The sequence below is a fragment of the Pinus tabuliformis genome, chromosome 7 (assembly GCF_031772625.1).
Source record: "Pinus tabuliformis cultivar Carrire ecotype Pingquan chromosome 7, CPIR1, whole genome shotgun sequence".
Taxonomy (NCBI): domain Eukaryota; kingdom Viridiplantae; phylum Streptophyta; class Pinopsida; order Pinales; family Pinaceae; genus Pinus; species Pinus tabuliformis.
Window position 1 is genome coordinate 1,280,972,543 of NC_142293.1, and position 13,823 is coordinate 1,280,986,365.

The 13,823-nt window shown below is 31.5% G+C and overlaps 2 pseudogenes; both read right to left on the reverse strand.

Annotated features, from left to right (window-relative positions):
• Window positions 1-308: 308 nt before the first annotated feature.
• On the reverse strand, window positions 309-1,041 carry LOC149252177 (cytochrome P450 750A1 pseudogene; annotated as a pseudogene).
• A 437-nt stretch (window positions 1,042-1,478) lies between these two features.
• LOC149252178 (cytochrome P450 750A1 pseudogene) lies at window positions 1,479-2,714 on the reverse strand (annotated as a pseudogene).
• Between the last annotated feature and the right edge of the window lie 11,109 nt (window positions 2,715-13,823).

Sequence of the window (13,823 nt, forward strand, 5' to 3'; positions counted from 1 at the left end):
TCATGTAGATGTATTTTCATGTTCAAGAAATGAATACTAAGTTTTGTGTTGCTCCAAACCTATCTTGTTAATTTTACTATGAGTATTCTTTAAGTCTCTGGAATAGTTTAGAGGTGTGCAAAATTCAAGCCTGGAAAAAGTTCTCGCGGTTGGCAAGGGTAGTTTCGCGAAATCGGCCTCGTGGTGCATGAACCTAGTTTCGCGAAAATAGCTTTCCGAAACTTATAACTCTCTGCCTCTTCCATCCACAATGAAAATTAAATTCGCCAAATATTTCTAACAGCGTCGTCGGTTGTATCCTCCCAATATTACATTGGAAAGCTGTTGCTTAGCTGTGGAAAAGCAGAGAGTAGAACTTTTCTTGGAATGGTCAATCCACATGATTCCTTCATATCCAAGTGGGACGGTTCACCGTCTACTATCCAATCAAAAGTGTGTAACAACTGAGCCAATGCAAGCTGAACCGTAGGAATAGCCATGGATGCTCCTAGGCATCCTCTCCTTCCTGCACCGAACGGTATCATATTGAAATTTGATGGATTTGTTACATTGACATGTTCGTCTTCCATGAATCTCTCTCGCTTGAATTCATAAGCATCTGTCCCCCACACCTTAGGATCCCTTCCTATAGCCCACACATTCACCATCAACATTGTTTTCTTAGGGATAAAGTATCCTCCTACTGTCACAGTCTCTGCAAATTTGTTGGAATTTTCTGTTTAATTCCAAAACAAAAATAACATGAACAGAACATAACTATGCTCTGTTTTAACACATCAGAAACTAAAATTGTTTTCTGGGAAGACAGAGTTATCACACTCACAATAAAAACTTTGTATTCATTAACAAAAAAATTGCAGTTACAAAAGATTCTTCCTCTCTCAGAGGGATTACAACCAGAGACTGCTTTAAAATGCAGTTCCAAAACCTTCACTGTCTCTTCTTTAAAATTTAACGCGCTGTTGTGCGTATTACATTGCAGAGGGATTACATTGCATTACCAAAACAAAACATTACATTCTCACGCTGCTGCATTTTCATTTTAATCTCTAAAAAAAATGCTCTCGCGCTGCTGCGCATTCCTTTTTTTTTACTTCGCACTGTTGTGCGTATTTTTCACTTTCATTACATTACATACTCAGAACAACAACTAACGCAAAAAATTACATATTGTTTGACTTATGCCCTAAAACAAGAACTCCCGTGAAATAAAAAAAACTATAAAATTAAAATCTTTCACTGACTTACTGCTTCACTGACAAAGCCGGTGGTCAATGAAAACTTTCACTTCACGTGACGTAATAGATAGAATTATGCGATTTTCCATTTGATCACATCGCAAAATCACATTCAGCGCAAAACAATGTGGAGGCTTGACAAATAAGGGTGCGATCTGCGATATGGCGATCGAATGGCATAGCAACATCGCATCGTAAGAATTCAAAAGAACAGACGGAGGCAGCAGGCATGGATGCGATTTACGATCTGCGATCAGGTCGCATCGCAAGGGAAAACAGGCAGTTTTCTGAAATAAACGACGCGGCAGTTGGAATTATAATTTCAACAAGATTCACGGAGGAATCGCAAAGGGTGCCGCTGGGTATAGTCGCAGAGTCTCTTTCACCACACAGTGGAGGTATTTCATGTTTGCTAAATCGGACTCCTTTACTTTCCAATGTTGGCCAACGACCCATTCGATTTCCTCTTTTAATTTTTTCATTGCATAGGGATGTCAGAGCAGTTCGCTCATTGCCCATTCTAACGAAATTGATAGCCTTGATGGTTTCCCGTGTAATTTTGGTGTCGGCCTTAGCCATGTGGAGCAGCACATCCACGAAGTCCTGAACATGAGGCTCTGCGTCTACGGCTTCTTTCTGGAGATGATTCACATTAACATGGTCATCTATTATTTTCTCCGCAAATTCATCGAATTTTTTATGAATTTTCTTCATGCCGCGCTTGATACCTTGCAAATCGAGCCAATCCAAATACGGAATGAAGTCGCCAATGTTGAACTCTCCCACTGTAGCTGTCAACTTTGTCATCAGGCCTTTAAACCCTTTGAAATCGCCACGCAAAGCATCGTCAGAAAATTTCCTCCCCTCCAGTATTCGCCAAACAATATGGGAGGTGAGAGTGGAGACGGCCTTGCTCACATTCACGCCCATTTTTCCCTTCTCACTCTCCTCCCAAATTGAAGAGATCATCGCAGACACCTCTTCCTCTCGCACACTCTTGAAGGACTCGATTCTTTTGGCAGTCAGTAGTTCTAACACGCATATTTTTCTCATTTGCCTCCAGTGATCTCCATACGGAGCGAACACCACATCTTTAGAGTTGGAAAACATCAATCTCCCAGCGGCTGTTGGGGGTCGGCTGGCAAAAATCAAGTCATGAGTTTTGAGAAACTCTTTGGCCGTTTCAGAAGAAGAAACGACGACGGTAGGGACAGAGCCTAAGCGCAGAAAGAGAATGGGACCATATTTGTCAGCAAGGCCTCTAAGAGAACGGTGAGCGGGCAGTACTAATTGGTGGAGATTTCCTATGATGGGCCATGCATAGGGTCCTGGTGGCAGCGTGGCACTAGTTCTTCTCTTGCGCAAAAACCATATCATGAAGAAAGACCAGAGTAGACACAGAACAGTTGCTGCGGGAGGCCCTCCATCAGCGACTGTGAATGTTGCAGGGAAAGGTAGAGAGTGACGAAAAGCCATATCGCACACACCCTTCCTAAGCACTGAACTCTATGTTTGGAAAGGGAGAAGGTCTACAGCTATTTATAGCACTCAATGTTATGCTGAATTTATTAGTGGTTCAATCTAAAGTTTAGCATTCATTCTTCAGCAGTTTTCTTTTCGATAAAGTGCCAACTCAGCAATTCTATAATTCCCATAAAGTATATTTCATCAAAGGTGTCGTTCACCCACGGTGTATGAAATTCTAAGAGACAAATCTCAAAACCAAAAAGACCCAATTTATTCTCATAAAATTATGGAAAGGTATTCCAGCAAGGGTAATTCGATACAATCTGTTGCCCTCCGAAAATTCCAAAAACAAGGAAAGCACGTATGACTCATTTCAAATTATTTCTTGTCTCCAAAAACAGGGCGTAGCTTTAATACTTTCGCCCAAATAAGATTTAATATTGTTTTAATATATCTTTCTTTCTTAATAATTATTCCACCAGAAAATGGTTTTTATATCTTTTAATAAGATAAGATCTATATTCTTTCATAAGATCAGATCAATTTTTTATCTGGATGTCTAATTTCATTGTAACTCCGTCACCGCGTATACTTTTAATAAGATAAGATCGAAGTTTTATCTTATTTAATTGTAATAATTGCATTGGAACCTTAGCCCGTCTCCACCTATATTTTTAATAAGATAAGATCAATTTTTTATCTTATTTGCGTTAATTTCATTGCAACTGTAGCCGGTTTCCACGTATACTTTTAATAATTAGATCGAATTTTTATCTTATTCAACTGTGAGAATCTCATTACACCCTAGTCCGTCTCCACGTATATAGATAAAGTGGGTTAAAGCATATGTATATAAAAAATGATATTAATTATATATATATATATATATATATAATAGTTGTAGTTTGCTTTGATTATTAAGGAGATGATTAATCTCTACTTAGATTATATTAATATTGTCTATTTGACTTTAAAAATTTTAAAGATTAATTGAGATTTTTTAACTTTATTTTTATGATAAAAAAGAAAAGAAACAAGCATTTTTAAATCACTATAGTTTTGCTAACTTAACAAGTTAATAATGTTTGTGGTAAATAATTTGAAAATTAAAATGGATGTGAGTAAAAGATAAGTAATCCAATATAAATTGCTTTTCTTCTTCAACCTCTTGAAGCTTAAATCTAAACTAATATATTGGCTTGAATAAAAGAAAATTTTGACAAATTACTATAAATAACAACAAATATATATATATATATATATATATATATATATAATTGAAATATTATATTTCTATTATACCAACCTTCTTGGCTATTATATCGATTTTTTTTCTTATTTAATTGTGAGAATCTCATTGCAACCCTTGCTCGTCTCCACGTATATAGATAAAGTGGGTTAAAGCATATATATATATAAAATGAAATTATACATATATATAATGGTTGTAGCTTTCTTTGATTATTAAGGAGATGATTAACCTCCACTTAGATTGTATTAATATGGTCTATTTGACTTTAAAAAATTCAAAGATTAATTGAGATTTTTTAACTTTATTCTTATGATAAAAAAGAAAAGAAACAAGCATTCTTAAATCACTATAGTTTTGCTAACTTAACAAGTCAATAATGTTTGTGGCAAATGTTTTGAAAAATAAAATGGATATGAGTAAAAGATGAGCAATTCAATATAAAATGCTTTTCATCTTCAACCCTCTTGAGGCTTAAATCTAAATTGAGATATTGGCTCGAGTTAAAAGAAAATTTTGACAAATTGCTATAAATAACGACAAGTAATATATATATATATAAAATTGAAATATTATATTTCTATTGTACCAACCTTCTTGGCTTATTGTATAAGCAAAACTATAATGTTCTAGAAATGTTTTTTTCCCTCCTCTTTGATCATAGAAGTAAAATATTAAAAAGGCTCTATCAATCTCTTCCAATAAACCCCATTGGTCTAAGTAGACTTTAATCATCATTATCATTCAAAAATAATAAATAATACAATATAAGATTTATTATTCCTTTAATATTTTTTTGTTGTAAGTAATAGTTTTTTTTCCACTAAGTAAATTTTCCACCACATAATAAATTTTTATATTTTTCATAAGATAAGATGGGTTTTTTTCCTTATTTAATTGTGCTGACGTTTAATTTCATTAGAACCCAAACCCGTCTCTCTCTCTCTCTCTCACACACACACACACACACATATATATTTTTGTGTTGATAATGATGATGATTAATCTTCACTCACATCAATATGGTTTATAGTACTTCAAATAAAAAAATGAGACTCTTTAATTTTTTATTTATATCATAGAAAAGAATGGAAATACTCATTCACAAATCACCATAGTTTTAGTAACTTGAGTCAAGAAAGTTGGTTGTGTGGAAAAGGTTTTTACAATTATAATGGTTGTGATTAAGAGCTTAGCAATCCAAAAGAAAACCATTTTCACCTTCAGTCTTCATAGTATCCCAAAGGTGACGTACGTAGTCTTTAGTCCAAGGATTTTTGGGAATTCAACAAGGATGAGTTTCATTTTTCAGCTCATGAGAATTGGTTCTTATATTAACAATGTTCATTTTCTTCTTAAGACTGGTGACAAAAACATAATTCTTGTGGTCACCTCCTTATAATACCTTAGCTTCATTTTTCCATCTAATTCCCTATGATTCCACAACTTATCTTCAATTTTGAGAAATTGTTGTAATTATTTATTATCTATATTGTGAATATATATATATATATATAGATATATATATATTTATAAACAAAATTTAACAATTAAGTTTTATACTTTAACTAATTCATTCTTTTATATATTTAACTTTTGTATTTTATTGAAACATTAGACTTCAGTTATAATTAATTGTAGATATATAAATTTACAACATTAAAATATGTGCCATATAAAAAATTAACAGACAAATATATACTAAAAGTAATAAAAAAACAATAAAAATTTAAAACTAATATATTTTTTTTAATTTACATATTTAACTTTTATATTCTATTGAAATATTATTCTATTATAATAATTTATATATGTATAATTTTTTAATATATATATATATATATATATATATATATATATATATATATATAAAATTAAGATTTTATTTTTATTGAAATATTACACCTCGATTATTTATATATATGAATATGAGACAACATAATTTAAAGTTTTTTTTTTTAATTTTAATATAATATAATATATATATATATTAATGATTAAAGAATTAAATTTTAAAATAATTTTGTAATTTACATATGTGTTTTTACATTTTACATTTTTAGATTTATTAAATTATTAAACTTTTGTTATTTCTATTATAATTGTTTATAAATATATAAATTTATATAATTTAAATATGTATGGCATAAGTAAAAAATTAAAATATCTAAATTGTGGAAATAAAGATAAATAAATACAAAAAAAACTATTAATTAAGAAAAAAGTGTTGTTTTATGTAAATTAACAACACTATTTTCACTGTCCTCCCAAAGCTAACTTAACTAAGATTGACCTCTTTGTCACTGCCAAGTTTGACAAAAATAAAAGTTAAGATTTAAGTTAGCTCCAAGAAAATACTAAAAATAGTGTAAATTAAAAGTATATAAAAGTTTTATATATATATCTCTCTCTCTCTATATATATATATATAACTTTTATATATTTTTAATTTACACTATCTCCCTATCTCCTTATATATATATAAGGGGATAGCTAGATAGTGTAAATTAATAATATATAAAAGTTATATATATAGAGAGAGAGATTGATTTTATTGTTATCTATTATTTTGAGATATATTTAAATATGTGTGTTGTTTTTTTATTTATATAGTATACAACAAAATTATATATAAATTTATATATTTATAAAATGTTATAATAGAAGTGTAATATGTCAAAAATATAAATGTTAAATATATAAAAGAACTATATAAATTAAAAAAATATTTTAAACTTTAAATATTGATGTCACTAAATATTTTTGAATATATATATGTGTGCATGTTAAAATTTTGTATATTTATTATACACACTTAAATTATATAAATTTACATATTTATAAATAATTATGTATTTCATTTTTGTTAATGTACTGTAAATTATTTGGAAAAGAAAGTATAAATATAGTAGAAGTGTAATATTTCAATAAAATATTAAAATTTTATATAAGAGGAATATATATATATATATATATATATATATATATATATATATATATATATATATATATACACGATGACTAGCATCCACTAAGATCAATACAGCTTATAGGATCGTAGGAAAAGAAAAAGGATTTAATTGTGATTCTTCAAAATCTTGTTTCTATGATCAAAGAGAAGAGAAAAAAATTCTCTAACTTAATATCTATCTATCTATATATCTATATATATATATATATATATATATATATATATATAGATATAGATAGATATAGATATATTACAAGTGTAATATTTCAATAAATGTATATAAATTAAATGAATAAAAAGGTTAGCTGAATTGTTCAAGTATTTTGCGATAGGGACGTCACATGGTCAATTCTCCTTGAGGCTCTTGGGGTTAGGCCCTACTAGTCTAGCCGACCAGCTTTAAAAGATTCCCTTAGATTTGATCTGCTTTAAAAGACTCCCTTAAGACTTAATCTACCTAGATTTTCTATGAATATAGAGGCCACCTATAAACCACCTCTAAAAAAACTTAAATGTATAAAAAAATATCAAAACAAAAAAAATTGATTTATTCTTGGATGGAATGTATTCGAGCAAGGGTAGTTTCATATAAGATGTTTCCCTCATCGAAAATTCCAAAAGGATGAAAACATGTTTGAGTCACTTCAAATGATTTGTTGCCCTCTTTAAAAGTTCCGAAAACAGCAACTCGTTTGATACTTTAAGTGAGACAAAATATTCACTTTTCTTTGAGATACTTTGCCCTAATAAGATTTATGATTTCTTTAATATAGTTTTCTTTCTCGTTAATCATTGTTCCACTCGACAATAGGGTTTGATATTTTTTAATAAGATAAGATCGTTTTTTTTTAGTAATGTAAGATTGAATTTTTATTTTATTTAATTGCAATAATTTCATTGCAACCCTAGCGAGATTCGACTCATATTTTTAATGAGATAACATCATGTTTTTTAGCTTATTTAATTGTATTAATTTCATTGCAATCCTAGCCCATCTCCACGTTGATATATATATTTGTAATTTGCTTTGATGATGAAGGAGATGATTAACATTTATTGTGATTATATTAATATGTTTTATAAGATTACTAAAAATTAAGAGATTAATTGAGATTTTTTAATATTTTATTTCTATAATTTAAAAAAAATAGAAGCTTTGCAAAATTACTATAGTTTCTTTTTAATTTAACAAGCTAAAAATGTTCAGAGTGTAGCAAAGATTTTGAAAATTAGGTGTGAGTAAGAGGTGGGCAATCCAATAGAAAGTGTTTTTCATCTTCAACCTCTTGCAAGTTGAGTAGAAATTAGAGGCTTTGGCTAGAGTTTGAGTTAGAAACAAATTTTGAAAAATTGTTGTAATTCTATATATATATATATATATATATATATATATATATATATATATATATCTAGATTCTCAAAAATAATAAATGAAAAAAAAAATATATATTTTAATATATATATGTGCTTCGATATATTTATCTTTTATATATTATTGAGATATTATATTTCTGTTATGCCAACCTTCTTCATTTTTTCAACAAAACTATAATGTTTTACAAGTGCTTCTTCCTCTCCTCTTTTATCATAGAAATAAAATATTAAAAAGTCACAATAGAATCTTTCTTCTTTAAAGTCCAACATATGTCATTGGTCTCTACATCGTCATCATCATCATCATTCAAAATTAATAAATAATAACTTTTTTTTAATAGGATTATGTTTTTTTATATATCTGGCTTTATATTTTATAGAAACATTGCATTTTGACTTTAATTATTTATAAATATATAAATTTATATAATTTATATATAATGTAAAAAAAAAAATATTAATTGATTTACATATATTTCCTATATATATATTTTTGCTAAAATATTATAGTTCTATTATAACTATTTAAAACTATATAACTTTATATATTTATATATATATAGATATATCAATGAAAAACTAATTTAAAATTTAAAATATTTTTTAAATATATATGTTTCTTTTATATATTCAATTTTTATATTTTATTGAAATATTGCATTTCCATTATTTTATTATAATAGTTTATAATATAAAAAAATAACTGTAATAGTTTATAAATACAATAATTTATATAATTTAAATGTTTAAAGCATAAATAAATAAAATAACATTTCAAAAATATAAAGATAAATATAAACCAATAGAAATGGAAATTATTATTAAAAAAGTGTTATTTTTCAATGTAAATTAACATCACTATTTCGAGAAAGGTTCCAAAGGCATGTCGCTCATTGTCATATTTGACAACAATAATGGTTAAAGGTTCAGTCACCTTTGGCAAGACACTAAGAATACTATTGTTAATTTACATAGAACAACATTTATTTTTAATAATGTTTTTTATTTCTATTTATTTACCTTTATTATGATTATTATGATAATTTTGATATGTTATTTTTTTTTATACCATACCCATTTATATGTTTATATTATATAAAGTTATATATTTATAAACAATTCTAACAAAAATAATAAAGGTACAATATTTAATAAAACATAAAAATTAAATATATAAAAAATATGTATTTTAAAAAATATTTTAATATTTAAATTTTATTGTCATTTATTATTTTGGGATATATATTGGACTTTGAGATAACTTTTTATTTATATAATATACACTTCAATTATATATAAATTTATATATTTATAAAGAATTATAATATATATATATATATACGCATTTTTTTATTTTTTATTTTTTGCTTTGGTCAAAAGAGAAGAATTATATTATCAACTTTGAAAACCATAGTAAAAAAATAGAGTGCATGACCCTTATAGCTTCACTTGAGCTTGAGATGAGATCACAGGGTGTCAGAGATAGAAAAAGATATAACCATACAATCATTATTTCTGATAGGCTTACCAACCTTACATAGCAAAAAGATGGAAAAAAAGAGAAATAACCTGAGATAATCATGTCACAAAGGGTGGTGAGGAGGAAGTATAGGAGGAACAACTGAAAATGCATCAGGTCTAGAAGTAAAATAGGCGATCATTGAGGCATCTTTGGTTCCAGCAAATTCTCTTCAGCGACTCCAAAGTCTCGTCGAGGTAGAATTGAAAGTCATTCACGTGGGCCACCAATTCATTCAAATCTTCATAACGATGCTCCCTCATGATGTCCATGTTGGCCTGGATGCCTCTCATTTGATTAGCAATGATTTCTAGCATGGTTGGAGCCTCTACTCTCCCTAGAGAATGCTTGTCAGCATGAGTAACCTCACCCACCCATTCACTGCTGACTGCATCCTCTGAAGCCTAACTTGAGGGGGTAACTTGATGCCTAACATGGTCATGATGCCCACCTCTATGGTGGGGATGCTTGTGCTGGCGTGGCATGGCTAACAGCAGACAAAGACCACTTACTAGGATGACCTAAGTTGACTCTATCACCGTGGAGGAATTAACCACCTACACATGCCCAAGCAGACACGGGCACTGCTACAATTTCCACTCTATGGCTTCACAGTTCTTTCCATGCTAAAACTCCTAATGACTCTGCATGACTAACACTTCTCCAAATCCCTCGAATGACTTTATTCCTCTAATATTCTGCAACCATATCCGGGGAGGGTGAGCAGCAATTCTTATCCCAAAAACATACAATATCACACCAAACAACTTATCCAATATCACAAAAAATGTAGCTAGTAAAGAACTAGCAAGGAACTGAAGGGATGTCCTATGGCTAGTTACACCCTCACCCTCATTGCATTTGAGAGGGGGACAGAACAGAAGAAGGATCCACCTCAAACGATGACTACTTTTAAGAGAATTTTCTTCAATATGAAGGAAATTTCACTAACTAGGCCACACCCTCCATAGGATAAGTGACAATGTCTCCCTGCTAGCCACCACCAGAATCACCATCTCAAAGAAATACTAGAGGCAAATAATATGATTTCCTAGAGACCGACTAGGCTAGAGAATTTCTCCTTCGGTGATGCCCTGGGTTACACCTCACATTACTAGCCTTATAGCACCAAAAAGGAGAGAAACCTCCAAATGAATTAGAATCCCATATAAAACCGTAAAATTTTATTGGGACAACAACAATGCCAATATCCAAGCACTCTATCACAATGCAATTACCCCATGGCCTTAACAAACTGTCATGGACTTCAACAGTCTCATTGACCACCTTGTGCTTTGATTTCAATTCCCTAGATAATCTTGCCCTTATACTATCAATGTTGCACAATATAACTACCAGAGTTGGGTCTGGAGAGTTCGACTACCTGCCAACCCATCACAACGCATTATATGCCATCATTCCTTCACCTACCGCATGCCTTTAGGGGCGAACTCTAAGGCGGTCTGGCCAAGTGTTTGGTCATACCCATCGGGGGAGCAATTATCCTGTTCAAAAATTTTAGAGAGGGATTCATTTTCCGTTGGGCCTAAATAAGCCACACTTAGAGCAAAATGCAATGAAACTGCAAATCACTATGACCTTCCATTGTTCCCAAATTTGTAAGCTAGTTAGCAATCTTATTACTAGATCTCAATGAATGGATGGTTATAACAGAGTAAAACATGTTTATGAGGGATTTAATTCGAGCTACTTGAGACTCCAATCGCCAGCTGCACACCAACTTAGATGGGGGGGATCCATCCATGTGTTTTTGAGCTATATGGATGACCATTTTTTAGTCTCCCAAGATTTGAATCTGGAAGAAACTAAGGTTAACTGCTAGATGAAGGCCTTTCTCCATGATTGTTATCTCTTTTACATTGCTTGTGGCGACACTACAACATCCAACAAAAATTTCTAAGGGAGAGCCTTTGTAATCCTGAATTACCCTGCCAAATTCCCCCAGGCGTGGGTGGCTTTTAGAGGCCCCATCAAAGTTAATTTTCATGAAGTCAAGGGGCGTTGTGTGAATCTAGATGGGGAAGGGATCTGGGTAGCTCATAGACGAGGAGGCGATGCAAAGTACATATTAGGGGACATGGTGAGTGAAGAGAGGATCCCTTCTTTAGGACAATCTGCCTTGCAGTCCTCCTCAACCTATTTTTATGGTAGAATAGTTTCTCTAAGGCTATCTTTAATGGTGTTCCATATGGATAAACTCGATGGGGTCTGGTTGTGAAATATAACATGATTATGGTATTTCCTGGTATTCAAAAAAAGGAAGCCTAGGACTAGGAACCAAGCTTTGTTGACGATCGGGTTTTTGAAGCAAACAATCTTCGAATTGATGATCACTATAAGAAGATCCTTGTTGTGACATTCTAGTGGTACAAACAACTTACCCACCCCTAACCACGCTTCATCTTCTAGTTGGAAAGTATTCAATAGATTATTCATTGTCTCCTGCTCTTGTTTACACATTAGGCATTTGGATGGTCGAATAAATCCTTTCTTGACCCACTAGTCTCAAGTCAATATTCGTTTGTGTCCCATTAACCACAAGAAATAAAAAAATTTAGGTCATAGTTTCCACCTCCAGACTTTTTCCCAGGGACATCCTCTTTTTATTTCTTCGGCATTGATCTTGAGAAGATAGGCCTCTTTGATTAAGAAACCACCCCATGGCATATATCCCCACCAAATATTTTCAGGAGCTAGGGATACAAGAATGCGGTGCTCTCGAAAAGGCTGATTCAAGATCGCCCAAATTTATAAAGGATATTCCAACTACCAGTTCTACAATGATTTCCAGACATGCCATTCTGATTAGTAAGGAGTTTTTGACAAGAAATACACTATTTTTCTATGATTTAGTTGGTCCAAATTTTCTCTCAGGCCTTGCAGAGAGACATTTAAATCTAAATGAGGCCACTACTACTGGGACTTTTCACATAAGATAGTGGTAGATCCATTCCTGATTTCCCATAAGAAGAGGCCCTCGATGAGATAGTTATTTCGACAGACTAAGTTCTAGATGGTTAATCCAACAAGCATGGAAGGGTCTCATAGAAAAAAGACTTGAGATCTACCATGCCCATATTTTTTGCTCCATATGTTATTCCATTTCTTAGTCCCACCTTGTACCCATCACCGATCATGTTCAATTCTTCTAGATCCTTAAGTCCCAGGCCACCACGAGTCTTTGGGAGCCAAATTGTATCCCATGCCATAAGGGACCATTTCTGCTTTTCCAATTTAGCTCCTTTCCACAAGCATTTGCGGCAGATTGATAACAAATCTTTATATATGCTTTTGGGAGCTGGGAGGACCAATATTTGGTAAACATGGATGTCTTGCAATACTACATTCATAAGAGTGGTTCATCTTACTAATTTTAAAACATGAAAGGTCCAATTAGATAATCTTTTCAAGAGATTATTACAAACTTCCTCCGAGTAAGAAATGCACAGAGGATTTGTAACTATGGGGAATCTAAAGTATTTCGAAGTTACAAAGTCAATAGATAATCCTAGGATGCATGCCAAGTTTTTCTGCACTGGTTTTGTTGTGTTGAGGAAGTAAATATGAGACTTATCCTTCTTAAGAAGCATAGCTAAAGACACTTGAAATTCTACCAGAATACCATCAAAAACCACTGCTTCCTGGACAAAAGGTTTTCCATACAACAAATTCTCAACTACAAACTATTGATGGGGCATAGTTATATCAGTTCCATGGATATGAAGGCTAGCTAGCTCATTATCTCGCACTTCTTTCCTGATAAAAAGGCCTAGGCCCTCCACAACATTGATAAACAAGATGGGCGAGATGGGGTCACCATATAGAAGCCCTCGCAAGGATCTGAAGGTGGTCGTGGGAGTACCATTAAGAAGAATAGAAAATAAAGGAATTGAAATCATAAAATGTATCCAATGGGTCCATTCCTCTGAAAGTCCTAATGCCCTTAGGACAAAGTGCAATAATTCTCAATTGAGACAGTCATAT